This window comes from Pistacia vera, unplaced genomic scaffold (assembly GCF_008641045.1).
Source record: "Pistacia vera cultivar Batoury unplaced genomic scaffold, PisVer_v2 Contig59, whole genome shotgun sequence".
Taxonomy (NCBI): Eukaryota; Viridiplantae; Streptophyta; class Magnoliopsida; order Sapindales; family Anacardiaceae; genus Pistacia; species Pistacia vera.
In genome coordinates this window covers 1,048,528-1,066,350 of record NW_022196434.1, presented here as the reverse complement: position 1 = coordinate 1,066,350, position 17,823 = coordinate 1,048,528, and the positions used below count along the sequence as shown (strand labels likewise).

The following is a 17,823-nucleotide window of genomic DNA, read 5'->3' as shown; positions in this document are numbered from 1 at the left end:
ATCCTTTTTCTTTACCAAATACATTTCAAGACATAAACTTTATTTGAGCCAAATTTTCTGTGGAGGTAATTTATAAGTTATGTTTTTAGCTTTTAAATTCTGAGAATTTTGCTTAATAAATTGGGTGCTGGCTTTTGTTTTGGAAACATGTTTTAGAATTTCTTCATAAGCTTGTTAGAAGCCATGAATTTAAATTTTTAAATAATTTCAGTGTAAATCTGATTTGGTCTGTATAAATTTCTATTTTATGTTTGTTTGTACTTTGTAGTTCATTTTTCTTTTCACCATATGCAAAGCTTGTCAAGATAGTAAAATATAACCCTTTATTCTTATTCTATTTTCCTATTATTATTCCTTTCCAATTCCTCTTATTCCTATTCAGTTTATCGCATATCCTATTCCTATTCTAGTTTATGTTCATGTTCTAATTCCGGTTCTTATTTGTGTTCTGGTCATTATTCATGTTTCAGTTTTTATTACTATTCGGGTTACTATACTTATTCCTATTCAAGTTCTTATGCCTAAACTCGAAGTGGAATAGATATAGTATTTGGAATAGAAATAGTAACTAGAATAGCAATAAGAACTGGAATAAGAATAGTAATGAGGATAGAATAAGAATTGGATTAGGAATTGTAGCTGGAATAAGAATAGTAACTGAACTAGGAATAGTAATCGGAATAGGATTCCAATTCCTTTCCCTTTCCCTTTCCCATTCGCATTCACATTCCGACTCCCATTCTCATTCTGATTCCCATTCCGACTCCTATTCTCATATCGATTCCCATTCCCATTCCGACTCCCATTCTCGTTCTGATTCCCATTCCCATTCCCGTTTCGATTGCCGTTCCCATTCCCTTTCCTATTTGCATTATGATTCCCTTTCTCGTTTCTATTCCATTTCTCATTCTGATTCCCTTTTCTTTTTTCCCATTTCCGTTTCCATTCTGATTCTCATTCCCATTAATATTCCTATTCTTATCTTCATTCCAACAAAATTGTAATTTAGCAAGTGAGGTTTCATAAAGTATGGTTTATTATATTGCTTCACATAAATTATAATTTTTGTTCGACCAATTAAAAAGTTTTTCACTATTGTAACTAAAAGAAGACAATCTATTTACTGATTGCATTATGATTTTAATTAGCAAATCCAAAGTATCAATAATAATACAGTAACCATATTGTTTTTAGTATACTGATTTTTTTTTTTTTTTTGGTGAAGTTATGTGTGTTTGTGTATTTTTGTTACAACTTCTAAAACACATTGTACATAACTACCAATATATATATTTTTGTACTCATAAATATTGTCATTCTATTGGATATCCTATAAACATATATTATTGTTAATATTCTTAAAATAATTTTATCACCGTTTATAATAGTAGTAGAAGCAATATGAATAAAATTTATTAATTAAATTATATTGATTTTAACAAATTAATATGTATTGGGTCAGATCTACAAGGCCCAAAAGCCCATTTTTTGAGTAACAAGAGACGATTCAAATGAAGAAAGTGATGCTGATGAACATGTTTGTAGGGAAGGGAAAGGAGAAAGTGTATTACAATTATGAGTGGTGTTATTCTATTTCAAAATTGATTAAAAAAATTATGTTTAAATAAACTTTATTTTATTTCAAAATTTTCCTTTTTCTAATCTTTTTAACTTACTTCTCTTCTTTGTTATGTCTCAAAAGTTACGCTTATGTCAGCCCAATAAATATTTTTTTGTACTAGCTGTCAAACCCATATCTCCTCAAAGATATTCATACCAACCTTATCTCATTTTAAGAGATGAATGGACGAGAGTCTTTCATGTGTCAAGACAACTTGCAAAACACTCATTACATTGAGTGCAAATGTGTATAAATTAACACTTCTTTTTTCGAAAATGGGGTTGAGCATATGAGAGCTAACAATAGATTTGAGCTTAAATTTTTCTATCTGTAAATACTGTATTTCTTTATCTTTGTATGCTTTACGGGCAATATCATAGAAATAGTCAGAGATCAATAAAATAATAGTGGATATAAGATTTACTTTAAGCATCCGAACCACTATAAAAACCTCTCTTGTTAGCCTATTATTTATGTTTTCTGCAACATATATAATCTCAGCTCCATATTCAAATCTCATGGATCCATCACGTGTAATTTCTAAGGCTCTTTTAGCACTTTGAATGTGCGAGTCCTTGGCGTCCAAAATCAAGCGTCAACACTAATCATGGTGAGAAACAAAAAACTAAATGATAGGATTTCATAAAGAAAAAATTATCATTGTGCTTTCATTATTATTTTTTCTTTATTTTTTGATTACTTCTTTATAAGTGAATAAAATTTTTACGCAAATAAATTTGTTTTTTAGAAGCAATTGTGAAATCCAATAAAAGCAAACAAAACTAAGTAATTTGAAATGGTTTACTTAAACCAAAAGTTTTTGACAAAGTAGATGAAATTAAAGGTAAAAGGATTTTCGAAGAGTTTCTTAAACATTTTAAGAAGTTTATTTAGTAATTAAATCGGAAAAGGAAGAATATAATTAAATTAAATTAAATGATTCTAATCTTAATATTTTTTTCAGTGAATCTGGGAAAACAAAAACATTAAATTGATATGGATTTAGGACAGGTTTAAGATTTTCTTCAATGGGTTTGGGATACTTTTATTATTACACATTTTTTAGATTGACTTGGTCAATGCTGCGCGCGCTAGGTGGGTTTGAACTATGGGAATACTAATTTTACCTTTGAATAATAAAGCATTAATTAAGAAGGTGCTAAAATCAATTAGCTAAGTTTTCCACTTGATTTAAATGTTCCCCACTCAGTCTCTCACGACTCAAGTCAACCACCTAGAGAAGCATTCACAATTTAATTTAAAAAAAAAAAAAAAAAAACTGATTTTTTCTGAACTTTCACCACATGAGTAGTATTAAAGTGATTAGATGGAGAGGAAGGAGCAGCAAATTGCATTAACTCTCTGAATATCAATTAATTAATGGCCTTCTTCCGTTTCTTGGTTCACACTTGCACCCTTTCATTCTTGATTTTTCTACCATCTTGGTGATGCGTTGGCTTTGTGATGTTGCAGGTTCGTTTTCGGTAACTTGTTTCGTTAATCTACAATTTGGCTGTGAATTAATGTTACCTAATGCAATCGTAATAATGGTTTGAAGGGTTAGAATGGTTCAGATTATAATGAGATATCTTAATCAAGTAGTATAAAAGGTTGATGGATTGTCGACAATATGATAAGATTATTAGGTCTTTAATTTGAACAATTGGATTAAAAAGTGAAGGATGAAAATTTAAAGTACAAAAAGATCTTATTCCTTATGTATGTATATATATATAAGAATAAGATCTTTTTGTACTTCAAATTTTCATCCTTCATTTGTTTAATCCAATTGTTCAAATTAAATACACACACACATAAGACACAACTATGTACAATTTTAGGCTTGTAAATATTTAATGTAATTTCATGTTTCTGGATTCCTATAGATGCAAATCCGAGGAAGCATGGCACTCGGAAAATCCCCTCCAGTCATCCTCCTACTCCCAACATGGCCGTTCGGTCGCACCACACTGCTTTCCGCGTTCCTCCCTCCGACCTATCGTGCTACCCACAACCTTGTCTTCCCTCCATCCCTTAGGAGATGCTCCATTGCAACGCAAAAAAGGTCAAGTCAACTCCCACTCATGCAAAAAAAATTAATACGCTAGAAGGAGTAAGAACCGGAATAGGTATAGTAACTGGAATAGGAATAAGGACCATAATAGGAATAATAACTAGAATAGAAATAAGAACCGGAATAGGAATAGTAATCAGAATAGGAATAAGAATCAGAATAGGAATAGTAATTGAAACAAGAATAGTAACCGAAATAGGAATAGTATCCAGAATAGGATTCTGATTCGTTTCCCATTCCCATTCCCATTGACATCCCCGTTCTGATTCCCATTCTCATTCTGATTCCTAATCCGATATTGATTGTCATTCCCATTCCCATTCCCTTTCTTGTTTCTATTCCAATTCTCGTTCCGGTTCCCCCCTTTTTTTTTTTTTTTTTTTTCATTTCCATTTCGATTCTCATTCCCATTAACATTTTGATTCTTATCTTCATTCCAACAAAATTGTAGTTTAACAAATGAGGTTGCATAAAGTATGGTTTATTATATTGCTTCATATAAATTATAATTTTTGTTCGACCAACTAAAAAGTTTTTTACTATCGTAACTTAAAGAAAGCAATCTATTTGCTTATTGGCATTATGATTTTAATTCATAAATCCTAAGTATCGACAATAATATAGTAACCATATTGTATTTAGTATACTTTTTTTTTTGGGTGAAGTTATGTGTATTTATGTATATTTTTGTTACAACTTCCAAAACACAGTGTATATAACTACCAAAATATATATATTATTATTAATAATCTTAAAATAATTTTATCACCGTTTATAATAATAGTAGAAGCAATATGAATAAAATTTATTTAATTAAATTATATTGTTTTTAACAAATTGATATGGATCGGGTCAGATCTACAAGGCCCATAAGCCCATTCTTGAGTAACAAGAGGCGATTCAAATGAAGAAAGTGACGCTGATGAACATGTTTGTAAAGAAGAGAAAGGAGAAAGTGTTTTAGAACTATGAGTGCTGTTATTCAAGCTCCACTCAAACTCTTTGTAAGCCCCAAATTTGATTAAAAAAATTATATTTAAATAAACTTAATTTTATTTCAAAATTATCTTTTTTCTAATTATTGATCTCTTCTTTCTAATCGTGGTGAGTGTTGTGTGTGATTTTGCCAAAAAGCTCGCAGAGATGTAGTTCGACTTAGAATCAACTCGACCCAAGATCAAGCTCGATCCAGAATCAGTACGATCTAGAGTAAGCCCGATCCAGTTAAAGCTCGTCACAACGACTAGTGTTTGACATAATCAAAGATAAGCTTCAATCTCGGATACTTCGGAAATGATAAGATCTACATCGCTAGCAGCACAATCTCAATGCTCAATCACGAAGATCACAATATTGCATATCAAACCTGATCGTAATCCCGAACTTATTTGTCTTTCATTTTATTAAAACTTGTATAAATATCCTCCCAAACTATGAGAGAAGGGTTATCAATTTGTTCTAGGCAATTCATATATTTCTCTTGTAAGCTCTCTAAAGAAATAAGAGAACAGTTGACGTAGACTTAAGTTTTAACTTGCCGAACGACTTTAAAAATTATTTATGTTCTTTATTTTATCGTATTTTACTTTACATTGCTGGTTTACATTAAATTATGCACACATCCATTCCGATTCCGTCAGTGTCAATCAGATCTCTTTAGTTGGTACGTGTTTTTGTATCTATAGTGAGAAACAAAAAACTAAATGATAGGATTTCATTTGATTACTTCTTGATAAGTGAATAAATTTTTTGCTCAAATAAATTAGTTTTTTAGAAGCAATTGTGAAATCCCATAAAAGCAAACAAAACTAAGTAATTTGAAATGGTTTACTTAAACCAAAAGTTCTTGACAAAGTATATGATATCAAAGGTAAAAGGGTTTCAGAGGAGTTTCTTAAAAATTTTAAGAAGTTTATTTAGCAATTAAATCGGAAAAAGAAAGAATATAATTAAATTAAATTAAATGATTCTACTCTTAATATCTTTTCCAATTAAAAAAACTGATAATGAGTCTCAACTAGAGTTATGTGGGGCTTAAATAACAACACTCTGAAATTAAATATCGTAGTTAAAAGAAAATCAAAATAGACTTGATGGTTTGGTCTCTATCAGTGAATCTGGGAAAACAAAAACATTAAATTGTTACGGATTTAGGACAGGTTTAAGATTTTCTTTAATGGGTTTGGGATATTTTATTATTACACATTTTTTAGATTGACTTGATCAATGCTGAGTGTGCTTGGTGGGTTTGAACTATGAGAATGAATAATGCCATATCAACAATTCTCTCTCACAACCCTGACGTGGTAACTCGTAATTAATTAGTGAGACCCGTTGTGAACTAACCAATTGTGAGCTGTCATGTCAGTGTTGTGAGAGAAAGTTCATGAGAGAGAGTTGTTGGTATAGTATTATTCGTATGAGAATACTAATTTTATCTTTGAAAAATAGAGCATTAATTAAGAAGGTGCTAAAATCAATTAGCTAAGTTTTCCACTTGATTTGAAAGTTCCCCACTCAGTCTCTCACAACTCAAGTCAACCACTTAGAGAAGCATTCACAATTTAATTAAAAAAAAAAAAAAAAAAAACACTGATTTTTTCTGAACTTTCACCACATTAGTAGTATATAAAGTGATTAGATGGAGAGGAAGGAGCAGCAAATTGCATCAACTCTCTGAATATCAATTAATTAATGGCCTTCTTCCGTTTCTTGGTTCACACTTGCACCCTTTCATTCTTGATTATTTCTACCATCTTGGTGATGCAGTTGGCTGGAAAGAAGTCCCCTTCAGTCATCCTTCTCCTCCCAAAATGTCCCTTCCATCGCACCACAGTTTGTTGCGTTCCTCCCTCCCACATGTCGTGCTGCCTACCACCCCCTCCTCCCTTCATCCCTTAAGAGATGCTAGCTCCTTTTGCAATGCAAAAAAGTTTGAATCAACTCCCTTGTTACGTTCCTCCCTCCGACCTGTGGTGCTGCCCACCACCCCCTCCTCCCTTCATCCCTTAAGAGATTCTCATTTTGCAATGCAAAAATGGTCGAATCAACTCCCGCTCGTGCAAAAGAATTAATACGCTAGAAGGAGGGCTTGAACCTCTGACCTTGTGGTTAACAGCCACACGCTCTAACCAACTGAGCTATTCCAGCTTTCGCTACTCCTGCTTTCGCTACTGTTTATAATTCTATAGATATTAATAACATATTGAATCATGAGTCACATGCCTAAGGATGGGTGCGAGGTGGGGTTGGGATCCTGTTCCCCGTCCTCAATCTCAACTCCCATTCTCATCCCCGGCCCATCCCCAAGCTTGGCCCATGGGGATGGAGCCACTCCAGTCCCCGTCCTGCCCTGTCCGGGGTTTTTGCAAGGAAATTCCCTCGCGGGGATTTATCCTCGAATGAGGAATTATCCTAGTAGGGATTTTTGCCCCGTAGAGATCAATAATGATCCTAAAATTGCCAATATAATTGAATGGAATTTATTTTTTTGTCATTTTGTTTCTTAATTAGTTTTTTTTTTTTTTTGTTTTTTTTTTGTTTTTTTTTGTTTTGCTATAATTAGCATTTTACCCACTATAAATAAAGCTTATTTTTATATGCAGATTTTTCTATGATTGAATATTGTTAAGAAGTATGTGTTTGGAAAGTTTTAAGTTCATAGTCACTATTATGTCAAAGTATGCTAGGTTAATCTGCAAGTTTTAGAAGTTAGATAGCTTTAGTTACAAATAAGTAAAATGTAATACACTGTCGTTTTGTACGGTGTAACAAACTATAAATGCTTCGATTTTCTGTTAAAGATTCAGTTAATAAAAATCAAAGTATTCGTCTTCTCCAGTTCTCTGTTTTTTTCTTGTTTTCTTGAATCTTCTCGATTCTTCCTCTAAACTCTGAAAATCTTCATTGTATCAGAGCCCTAGACAAGCTTCTATGGTTAATATCAGCTTTGAATCCTCAAATTTGGACTCACAAATCACAATCAACAGATATGGATATTGTTAACACTAATTTTGCTACCTTAAACACTACACCCTATTTACCAATGATTTTAGTGAAATTGTTGGAGAAAAATTACACGTTTTAGCGTTCGCAGGTCCTACCAGCTCTGGTCTCCCATGGAATTGATGGTTTCGTTACCAGAGAAGGAACTTGTCCTCCTCCATTTGTGTTTGATAAAGCCGATGAGCCTGGACAAACTATCAAGAGGTCAAACCCTAACTACTTCTCTTGGAAAAAAATCAATCAATTTTTGGTGAGTTGGTTGTATTCTACTCTTTCGGAATCAATGTTCCGTCATGTAGCAAAATGTAGCACTCTTATGAGATTTGGAACACCTTAGAGCTCCATTTTCAATCTGTTTCTAGAGCTAAGACTCTACATCTTAGAAATTTGTTGCAAACCACTAAGAAAGAAGCTTGTAGTGTTAGTGAATATGTGTTGAAAATGAAGGAGTTGGGAGATGAACTAATAACTAGCGGAGTGAATATAACTGATGAGGAGTTGTTACTCTATATATTGGATGGCTTAGTGCAGGAATATGATGAAGTAGTGGCCAATTTAACCTCCAACAGTAGTCAAACGACACTTTAAGAGGCTTAGTTTTTATTACATAAACATGAAATTAGGCTTGAAAGGCAATGCAGTGTGTTTTCTAATTTCCATGAAGCTCTTATGGTGTCAAAACAACAAAGTCAAACAGATTCCTCTTTTGGTCCTCATCATGTCAATTCTACCTTTACTCCAAATTCTCAACCTCAACCATTTTCCTCGCAATTCAGCCCTAATACTTGTTAGTTTAATGGAAGTAATATGCATCAAGGCTTTACTAGATTAGATTTTGGTCTTCCACATCAACAACCACTCCCTCAGTTTCCATTAATTGGTGAAGGTTTTAATCTCTTTAATCAGTACCAGGTTTACAACTCATAATTAGTTCACAGTAAGGGACGAGGAAGGGGTTATTTTAGACCCAAATTGATCTGTCAAGTCTGCGGTAAAGGTGATCATTCTAACTTGCAATGTTACCACAGATTTGATCACACGTATCAAAGTTTTGGAGTTGTTGGAGTTGGTTCACCTGGCTATAATGTTGAATCTGGTCCTCAAGGATCTTCTCACTTTAATGACTCACAAGGTCCAACTCAATTTACTCAATCTAATAATCTAACCCAAGCACTTCTGGTTACAAAAACCATGGCATATCAATTCTACAACAAGTCAGCCTCTACCTCTCACAATAATTCTAGACTTTTTGGAAATTATTAGCAGTATAACAATTACCCTCAACAGAATACGACCTCTCAAGTGTTTTCACCCATAGTTGGATTCTCTAGTGTCATCGTTTTACTTGAAGGAAATCACTCTTATCATTCCTCTGCACATACTTCTCACAATATACCAGTTGCCACCCCTCATACAGTTAGGGATTAGACATGGCATGTTGACTCTGGATCAACTAACCACATGACAGTAGACATGAGTAACCTGGTTATCAAGGACAATTATCAAGGTGGTTCCACAGTCCAAGTGGGAAATGGATAAACAATTCTAGTCTCCCAAACAGGTGTGTCTTTTCTCAACTCACAAAATTCTCCTAGAATTTTGCATCTCAAGAATTGTTATGTGTACCACATATAGCTAAAAATTTATTAAGTATATCACAAATAACTAAAGACAATGGAGTTATTGTTGAGTTTCATTATGACCATTGCCTTGTAAAGGATAAGTGCACTCAACAGTTACTGCTGCAAGACTTCTTGAAAGATGGTCTATATTAGTTGAAACGTTCCTGCTCATCCGTGGCTTCTTCTCTTAGAGGTGCTTTTGGTTCTAAAGCTTTCTATCATGTTGTTGTTGTCACCAATACGAGTACTAGTGCTAGTAGTAGTAATAAGAGGATATGTCATGTTCTTGATGTTTCTAGTATCACATCCACTGCTAATAGTTCTAATAAAGAGAGTGTATCTTCTATAAGCAAGTCTGATGTATTATTGACAAAACAGTGGCATGCTCAGTCTCATGGATGTTATGAATAAAATTCATGTACATGGCTACTTTGATAATAAAATTTTTTGATAGGCATGTCAATTCGGCAAAATGTCACATGTTTCTTTTCCCATGTCTACATCCAAGTCCACAAAACCTCTTGAGTTGATGTATTCAAACTTATGGGGACCTACTCCAATTTGCTCTTCCGAAGGGTTTAAATACTATATATTGTTTGTGTATGACTATAGTAGATACATGTGGATATATCCACTAAAGCTTAAGTTTAAGGCATTCAAAGTTTTTACACATTTTCATAAGTTTGTTGAGAATTAGCTAGATGCTAAACTTAAGACTTTACAGACTAACTTGGGAGGTGAATTTAGGTCATTTACTGAATATCTAAAAGAGCATGGTATTAGTTTTAGACACCCATGTCCTTACCTACACCAATAGAATGAGAGAGTTGAAAGGCGGCATAGAACAATCATATAATTTGGCTTGACACTTCTTGCACATACTGGTATGCCCTTGTGCTTCTGGTGGCAAGCCTTCTGTACAGCCATGTATGTTGTTAACAAACTCCCTTCATCTGTTCTCTAAGATATTTCTCCCTATCAACGATTGTTTCAGTAAGAACCAATGTATGATGAGTTAAAGGTATTTCGCTGCTCATGTTACCCTTACATCAGACTATACCAGAAGCAAAAATTCTCCTATCACACTGAAAAATGTGTTTTTATAGGCTATAGCCTTACACATAAAGGGTATAAGTGCCTTACTCCCTTCATCTGTTCTCTAAGATATTTCTCCCTATCAACGATTGTTTCAGTAAGAACCAATGTATGATGAGTTAAAGGTATTTGGCTGCTCATGTTACCCTTACATCAGACCATATCAGAAGCAAAAATTCTCCTATCACACTGAAAAATGTGTTTTTATAGGCTATAGCCTTGTACATAAAGGGTATAAGTGCCTTTCCTCCACAAGTAAGATTTACATAGTAAAACAAGCAAAGTTAATTGAGACTTCTTTTCCATTCAAGCTTGGTTTCAAATGTTTTCTCTTTAAGGATGAAGGTATAGAAAGTCTCAACTCTCAAACTAGTACAAATAGTTTTTTGTCCTCATGGAATCTTGATCATTACTTGAACAAAAGCAATGTTTCCTCTGCTACTATGACAGACTCGTATGAAGCTACTGATGTAATTCAAACATCTCATTTTTTTGTTCTACAGCAGATGTTCATGGCAATTCTTCACAGCCTCTAAGCTCACTAGATGACACTGCTTCTTCAAGGTCAGTATCCCTGAGTTTTGTTGCTACCTCTTTTAAAGTAGGTGCCCTAGAGCCAATCAATTATTGTAGAATTGATTCTTTGTAATAATGTTCATTGATCAATAAAAGGCATCTTATTCTATATCGCGTAAATAATTAATGTATGTATTGATATATGTCTTTAGAATGGTAGAACCGTGATGAGGGTATCAAGTGTTTCAAATCTTGATAGTGAGAACCCTATGAGCACATATGGTGGCCATTCTAGAAACGTTCGTGGCCCTAGTATTATTCTGAAGTAAGGGCACAGATAATACGGTAAGGCTATCATAGTGTTGAACGACCTTGTCGAAAGGCAGCGACTGATCTCACTTGTCAAGGTTATTTGGTGATAACCTGGTGTAACACATGAGTGCTTGTTGTAGGCAAGTTCACAGGACTTACCCACCAGAGAATTCCATATAGATGGTAACCCAAGTGTCTATGGAACAAATCCTCTAATGAATGGTGGTGTATGTGATCCTTAGACTTGAGATCACCAGAGCGCCTTGTGTACTGATTGGTGCAATTTGACACTAGCCCAACCCAGTTCTATTTAGAGCTATCAATACGGTAGTGATTGGCTACATCAAGAAGTGTATCAAGACTATGGTGGATCGATAGAGGATTCATCACTCCCGGGTACGGGAGAAGTTATCTCACGGTGCAATTCAGTAAATGGTAATGACTCTAAAACTGTGGCCACAATGGGATTGAGTTGTTGCTCTATCCAGTTTATAATTCCGGTCATTGGACTAGTAACTGAATACATACATATCGAGAGTAACTGAGGTTGACACTATTTTTATGCCTCGATCTCGTTGAGATAACAGATGATGAAAGTATTGAATTGTATGATAACCATATCGTTGACAGGTAGCTACTGCGCTGAAACCGAATCTATCGGGTGGCCATGATGCCTTGCTAGGGGCCAATCTTGGTCTGTGTATAGTGAGACGATTAATTGGTGTTAATCGCGATACTACACACTACCAGTATGATAAAGAGCCTATGGGTCACACACATAGAAGATAATTTAAGAGCCAGTTTATAAGAAGGGCGTTTTCGTCTTTTTAGGTGAAAGGGTATTTTGGTAATTTTACAGTGTAATTAAATTTGCTAAGGTCGTAACCTTTATTTAATTTGTTAATAAAATTAAATAAGTGAAATTATTTTAAATATGTGTTCGCATATATTTAAATAAATTATTGTTATTGTTAAATGTTAATATATATAAGATATATATATATATTAATTGAATTGAATTGATATTATACTAATAATAATAATAATAATAATAATAATAATAATAATAATAATAATAATAATTAAAATATCTAAATAGGGCTGTTTGGACATAGGGGTTGTTTGGGATGGTGCCCAAGCCCATTCTATGATGGAATAGGACATAGTGTGCACTATATAAGTGCAACACTTTGTGAAATTATTTAATTAATTTTATTTCCTTCAAAAGAAAAACCTCCAGCCCCCTTTTCTCTCCCACACCAGGTTTCCTTTTTGCTTGAAACAAAATTTGCTTGATTTGTTCTTGGTTCTTAATTAAGGCTAAAGAAGATCTAGCAAATCCCTCTTTAGTTCCTTGGGGTTATCTTCGTGTGAACTACATTGGTTTGATCCTACTCTTGGGTCGGTAGCGAAATCTGTTCAGAGACAAGTTACAGGAGCCTCCAAACATGCGTATGATTCTATAACTCTAGACTGAATTTTCTACAGATTCTAATTTATTATATAAACTGTAAATTTGTGCCCTGATCTTGGTTCTAAGGAACGATCCATGTTGTAAATAATTTTTGTTTTTCGCTACCATGACTTGATCGTTTCCTAACAACCTCTTCATCAGGAGGACCACCAGTGAACATTTCCAGAAATAATCCATTGGAACCTTCTTCCACTCAGCCTTCTTCTTTAGGCATTCATCTTGAAGTTGTTCTATAATATCTCACTAGACAAGTATTCACTAAGTATCTTATAGAGAGAATCTAGAGAATTGCTAGCTTAAAAAAGGGTGTTCATCTAAAATATTTATCCTTAATCCAGTTATAACATACTATTACACAATGACTATTTCTCACATATATAAATCCACATTAATTCCTTCACTGAGACAGTGTGTGCAATCCTCTTGCCAGCTTGACGTCTCCTCGACCACTACAATCTAATACCTGCAAAATAAAGAAAGCAACGGGGTGAGTTATAAATGCTCAGTAAGTAAACCAAATCTAAATATGCTCTTACTCCGTTGTCCCCATTGTCGCTGTACTACTTCTAAATTTATGTTTGCTTTCTCTCTTTATTCTCAGGCGTACTACTTAGTAGTCTTCTATTTTTCTCAAATCTTTCTAAATCCTTCTAGTACTGTGCTATTCTTTATCATTTTATTTCTCTTCTCTACTAGATTATAACTTTTTGTTTCTTTCTCTACTCAACAAATCGCTAAGTTTCCTTGCAATTTGTCATGTTTCTAATTTCTGTTCTTTTCTAGCAGGTATCTAATTTCTGTTCTTTTCTTGTATATCTCTAATTTCTTTTCTATTCTAGTAGGCTTCTATTTTCTTTTCTTCTCTATTCTCATGGGTTTATATTTTCTTTTCTTCTCTATTCTTATGGGTTTCTATTTTCTCTATTCTCATGGGTTTCTATTTTATTTTCTTCTTTATTCTCACGGGCTTCTATTTTCTTTTCTTGGCTATTCTCATGGGCTTCTATTTTCTTTTCTTCTCTATTCTTATGAGCTTTTATTTTCTTTTCTTTGCTAGTCAGACACGCAATAATAAGATAAACTCTTTAATGTATGCATAAATGCATAAGATGCAATGCACATAAAATGTTTAATGCATATGCAAATGATCATGTTTGTATTCTTTTTGAAAATTCTTTTCTAATTCTTAATGAAATTCTTCTCATTTCTTTCTGAAATTCTTTCTGTTTTCTATTTCTTATTCTATTTTTCTTTCTTTATGAAATTCTTTATGTTTTCTATTTCTTATTCTATTTTTCTTTCTTTGAAACTCTTTCTGTTTTTTGTTCTGGTTTGCCGATCGGACTAGGCTGAGGCATGGATTTGGAACCCTGGCTGTGTAAGCGTATTCTGAAATTCTTTCTAGGTACAATCCTCATCCACATGCACTTCTAGCGGACTGTATAATTCTGTTTTCTATTCTAAGGCCGCTCACTGATGGCGGCATGCATGTAGGAAACTTTTGCATCTCTGTCGCCACTAGCTAACACAGCGAATGCTCACAGGTTCCTTATCACAATAGTCCTCTGAAAAACATGATTTGTAAATCTGCAAAATAATTAGCTAGACATTTTCCAATAATTTTAAAATTTATGAAATATTTGCTATACTATGTCATGCATTTATATGCATGATCCCAAAATACATGTTTGACTCTGGCATGTATTCTATTAATTCTAAGGCTTTTATTTCTATACTTTTCTGGAAAGCCCAAAGTTCTATTCTAATAACACACTTAACTTAAACATTTTCTATTTTATTCTTTATTTTTGAATTCTATGCATCGTGTGTACGTACGTGATTCTATAATTTCTACATAATTCTATAATTCTTCAATTCTATCATGCTATGTAAAATGTACACGTACACAATTATATTATCTCTCACAAATTCTACTCTCTAGTATTTTCTAATGTAACAAACATGCCTTGTACAACTTTCTAAATACAAATCTTAATGCCATAAATTTTCATTCTCTTAACGTGACCATCAACATTGTTATACATGCCCTTCTTTCTTCTTTTCCTTTGGCTACATTCTATACATTAATCTATATTACCATATTAATCATTGTAAATTCAATCTAACATATGACACAACATATATACTTCGGCTAAATTCTAATTTCTTTCTAATATTCTTAACTAAACTTTTGGCCAGTATAACATATTCTCAAGATCTTCTAGCACAATTCTATAGCTTGTAATATATAATAAGGCATGAAAACTATACTCATACCAATCCAATCAATTTCTAAAATGGTCATGTATTTAATACATAAACTAAACTTCTATTTCTTTGATATTTATACTTGGGAAAACTTTTCTATTCTTTATACAATAAATCACTTATTACATATTGTTTATAACTAATCTCAAAACAAGAAACAACAATATACTCATTTGGCCAAGCCATTCTTTGAATGATCTTTCTAATTTCAAGCATACAAGCTTGACAATTTATTGTGGCATATTGTAATATTATAATATAATCACCCATGTTTTACTATCATCAATACTACACTATTGCAACAATTTAATATGCAACTCTTGCCATCACTTTTCTAAAATCATAAGTTTCAAAACTCATAATTCAATGACTAAATACAATATGTCATTTAAACTAATGCTAAAAGTTCAAGCAACTTGAACCATGCACTCAAGGCCATTCATTTCATTAAACTAACATGACCAAGAGATATTCTAAATTTTGGCATAACAAAATGCACTCTTGAATACTAAAACTTACACTTGGTTAAGCCTAAGATAACCTTTCAACTCCAATTCTTTCCTTTCTCAAACAATTTCTTAATAAGATTTAACAAACTCATGCATGCATTTCTCTTTCAATTTTCATTAAACAATTCACATGCCTTTTAAGCTTGCTAACTCACAACCTCAAGGCTCTTCTGGATGCCCATATCTTTCTACCCTTTCCATTATAGTTGAACCAAAAGATTGTCCCAGAAGCTCTTCTGATTCCAGAGGGGAAGGCAATAATGAATGATGAATTCTCAACACTTATGAGAAACAAAACTTGGGAATTAGTTTCTTTCTCTTTTGATATGCATGTTGCAGGATGCATGTGGGTCTTTAAAACCAAGCTGAAGTCTAATGGCACCCTTCAAAAATACAAGGCAAGACTAGTGGCTAAGGGCTTCCAACAAACTCTGGGACTGGATTATTTTGACACATTTTCTCTAGTAATTAAATCTGCCACTATAAGGATCATATTCTCACTTGTTGTTTATAAAAGTTGGGATATACAACAAATTGACATTAATAATGAATTTTTAAATAGAGATCTCACAAAGACTATGTTCGTGTTTCAACCTGAAGGTTTTATTGATCATCAACAACCCAAACATGTTTGTAAACTCAACAAGGCCTTATATGGCTTAAAACGAGCGCCAAGAGCCTGGTTTGACAAGTTAAAGGCATCTCTCACTGATTGGGGTTTTCTTGGTTCAATTTTTGACACTAGCTTATTATTCTTTAAAAAGGGGTCTCACATAGTGTGTCTACTAGTGTATGTGGATGACATTCTCATTACTAGGAATGATCCTGCATTGATTAATCAAATTGTTATAGATTTGAGTAACAATTTTGCTTCGAAGACTCTAGGGCCTGTAAACTACTTTCTCATCTTTGAAGTACAAAGAGATGAATCATGTTTTTTGCTTTCTCAATCAAAATATGCTCTTGATCTATTGAACAAAGCTGGAATGGCAGAATGTAAGCCCTGCAATACACCTATGGCCACTAGTACAAAACTGATAAAAGAAGACAGTGAAGTTTTTGATCAACCTTCTCTTTATCGAAGTCTTGTGAGAGGTCTCTAGTACTTGACATTGTCTAGACCTGATTTGTCCTTTGCAGTGACCATATTGAGTTAATTTCTGCAGTCCCTTACTACAAATCACTGGACTGCTTGCAAGCGAGTACTTCAGTATATCAAAGGAACTATACAACATGGTTTACCCTTCCAAAAACATCAAAACTTTGCTCTAGAAGGCTATGTTGATGCTAACTGGACAAGTGATGTTGGTGATATGTGATCCACAATAGGCTATAGCATATTCCTTGGTGGCAACTTAGTGCAATGGGTGTTTAGAACACAAAAAGTGGTGTCTCTTTCTTCAATTGAGGCTGAGTATCAGACTCTTAGTCAAGTAGCCACTAAACTTGTTTGGATCCAAAATCTGTTCCAAGAACTTGGCATACAAATCAAGAGTATTCTAATTTTGTGGTGTGACAATATGAGTGCAACAGCACTATCTTCTAACCCTGTTTTTCACGCCAGGACCAAACATATTGAGATTGATGTCCATTATGTGAAGGAACTGGTCATTGACAAGAAGCTTGCTATTCAGTATGTTTCCTTCGAATTTCAAATTGCAGATGCATTAACAAAGGCACTTCTTGCTCACAGGTTCCATGGTCTTAAAGAAAAGTTAACTGTTATGCCTTTTTTGCCAACATTAGCTTCTACAACTATAGACCAATTATCACTTAGAATAGATCAACTTTGTGCAGATGAAGATAATGTTCAACAGTGAATTTCTTCTGGTAAAGACTAATCAGTCTTACGCAATATGAAGTTAGTACATTGCAGACAGCTGTGTTTAGAGAGGAAGATAGTGTAGCTTACAGAGAAATGTTGAGGAGGAAGAATGGTAAAAAATAGTAGGAGTAAAACTGTGTTTAGAGAGGAAGATAGTGTAGCTTACGAGGAAATGTTAAGAAAGAAGAATGGTAAAGAATAATAGGAGTGTTCTGTTTACGGGGAAATGTTAAGAAGTCTGTGTTTGGAAAGTTTTAAGTTCAGAGTCACTATTATGTCAAAGTATGCTGGTTTAATCTGCAAGTTTTAGAAGTTAGATAGCTTTAGTTACAAATAAGTAAAATGTAATACACTGTCGTTTTGTACAGTGCAACGAACTATAAATGCTTATGTTTTCTATTAAAGATCCAGTTAATAAAAATCAAAGTATTTGTCTTCTCTAGTTCTCTGTTTTTTTTTTCTTGTTTTCTTGAATTCTTGATTCTTCCTCTAAACTTTGAAA

General features: G+C 33.4%; 1 non-coding gene across 1 annotated transcript; it reads right to left on the bottom strand.

Moving 5' to 3' along the window:
- Nucleotides 1-6,771: 6,771 nt before the first annotated feature.
- TRNAN-GUU lies at nucleotides 6,772-6,845 on the bottom strand. The gene has a single exon. It is a non-coding gene; the product is annotated as a tRNA-Asn (tRNA).
- Between the last annotated feature and the right edge of the window lie 10,978 nt (nucleotides 6,846-17,823).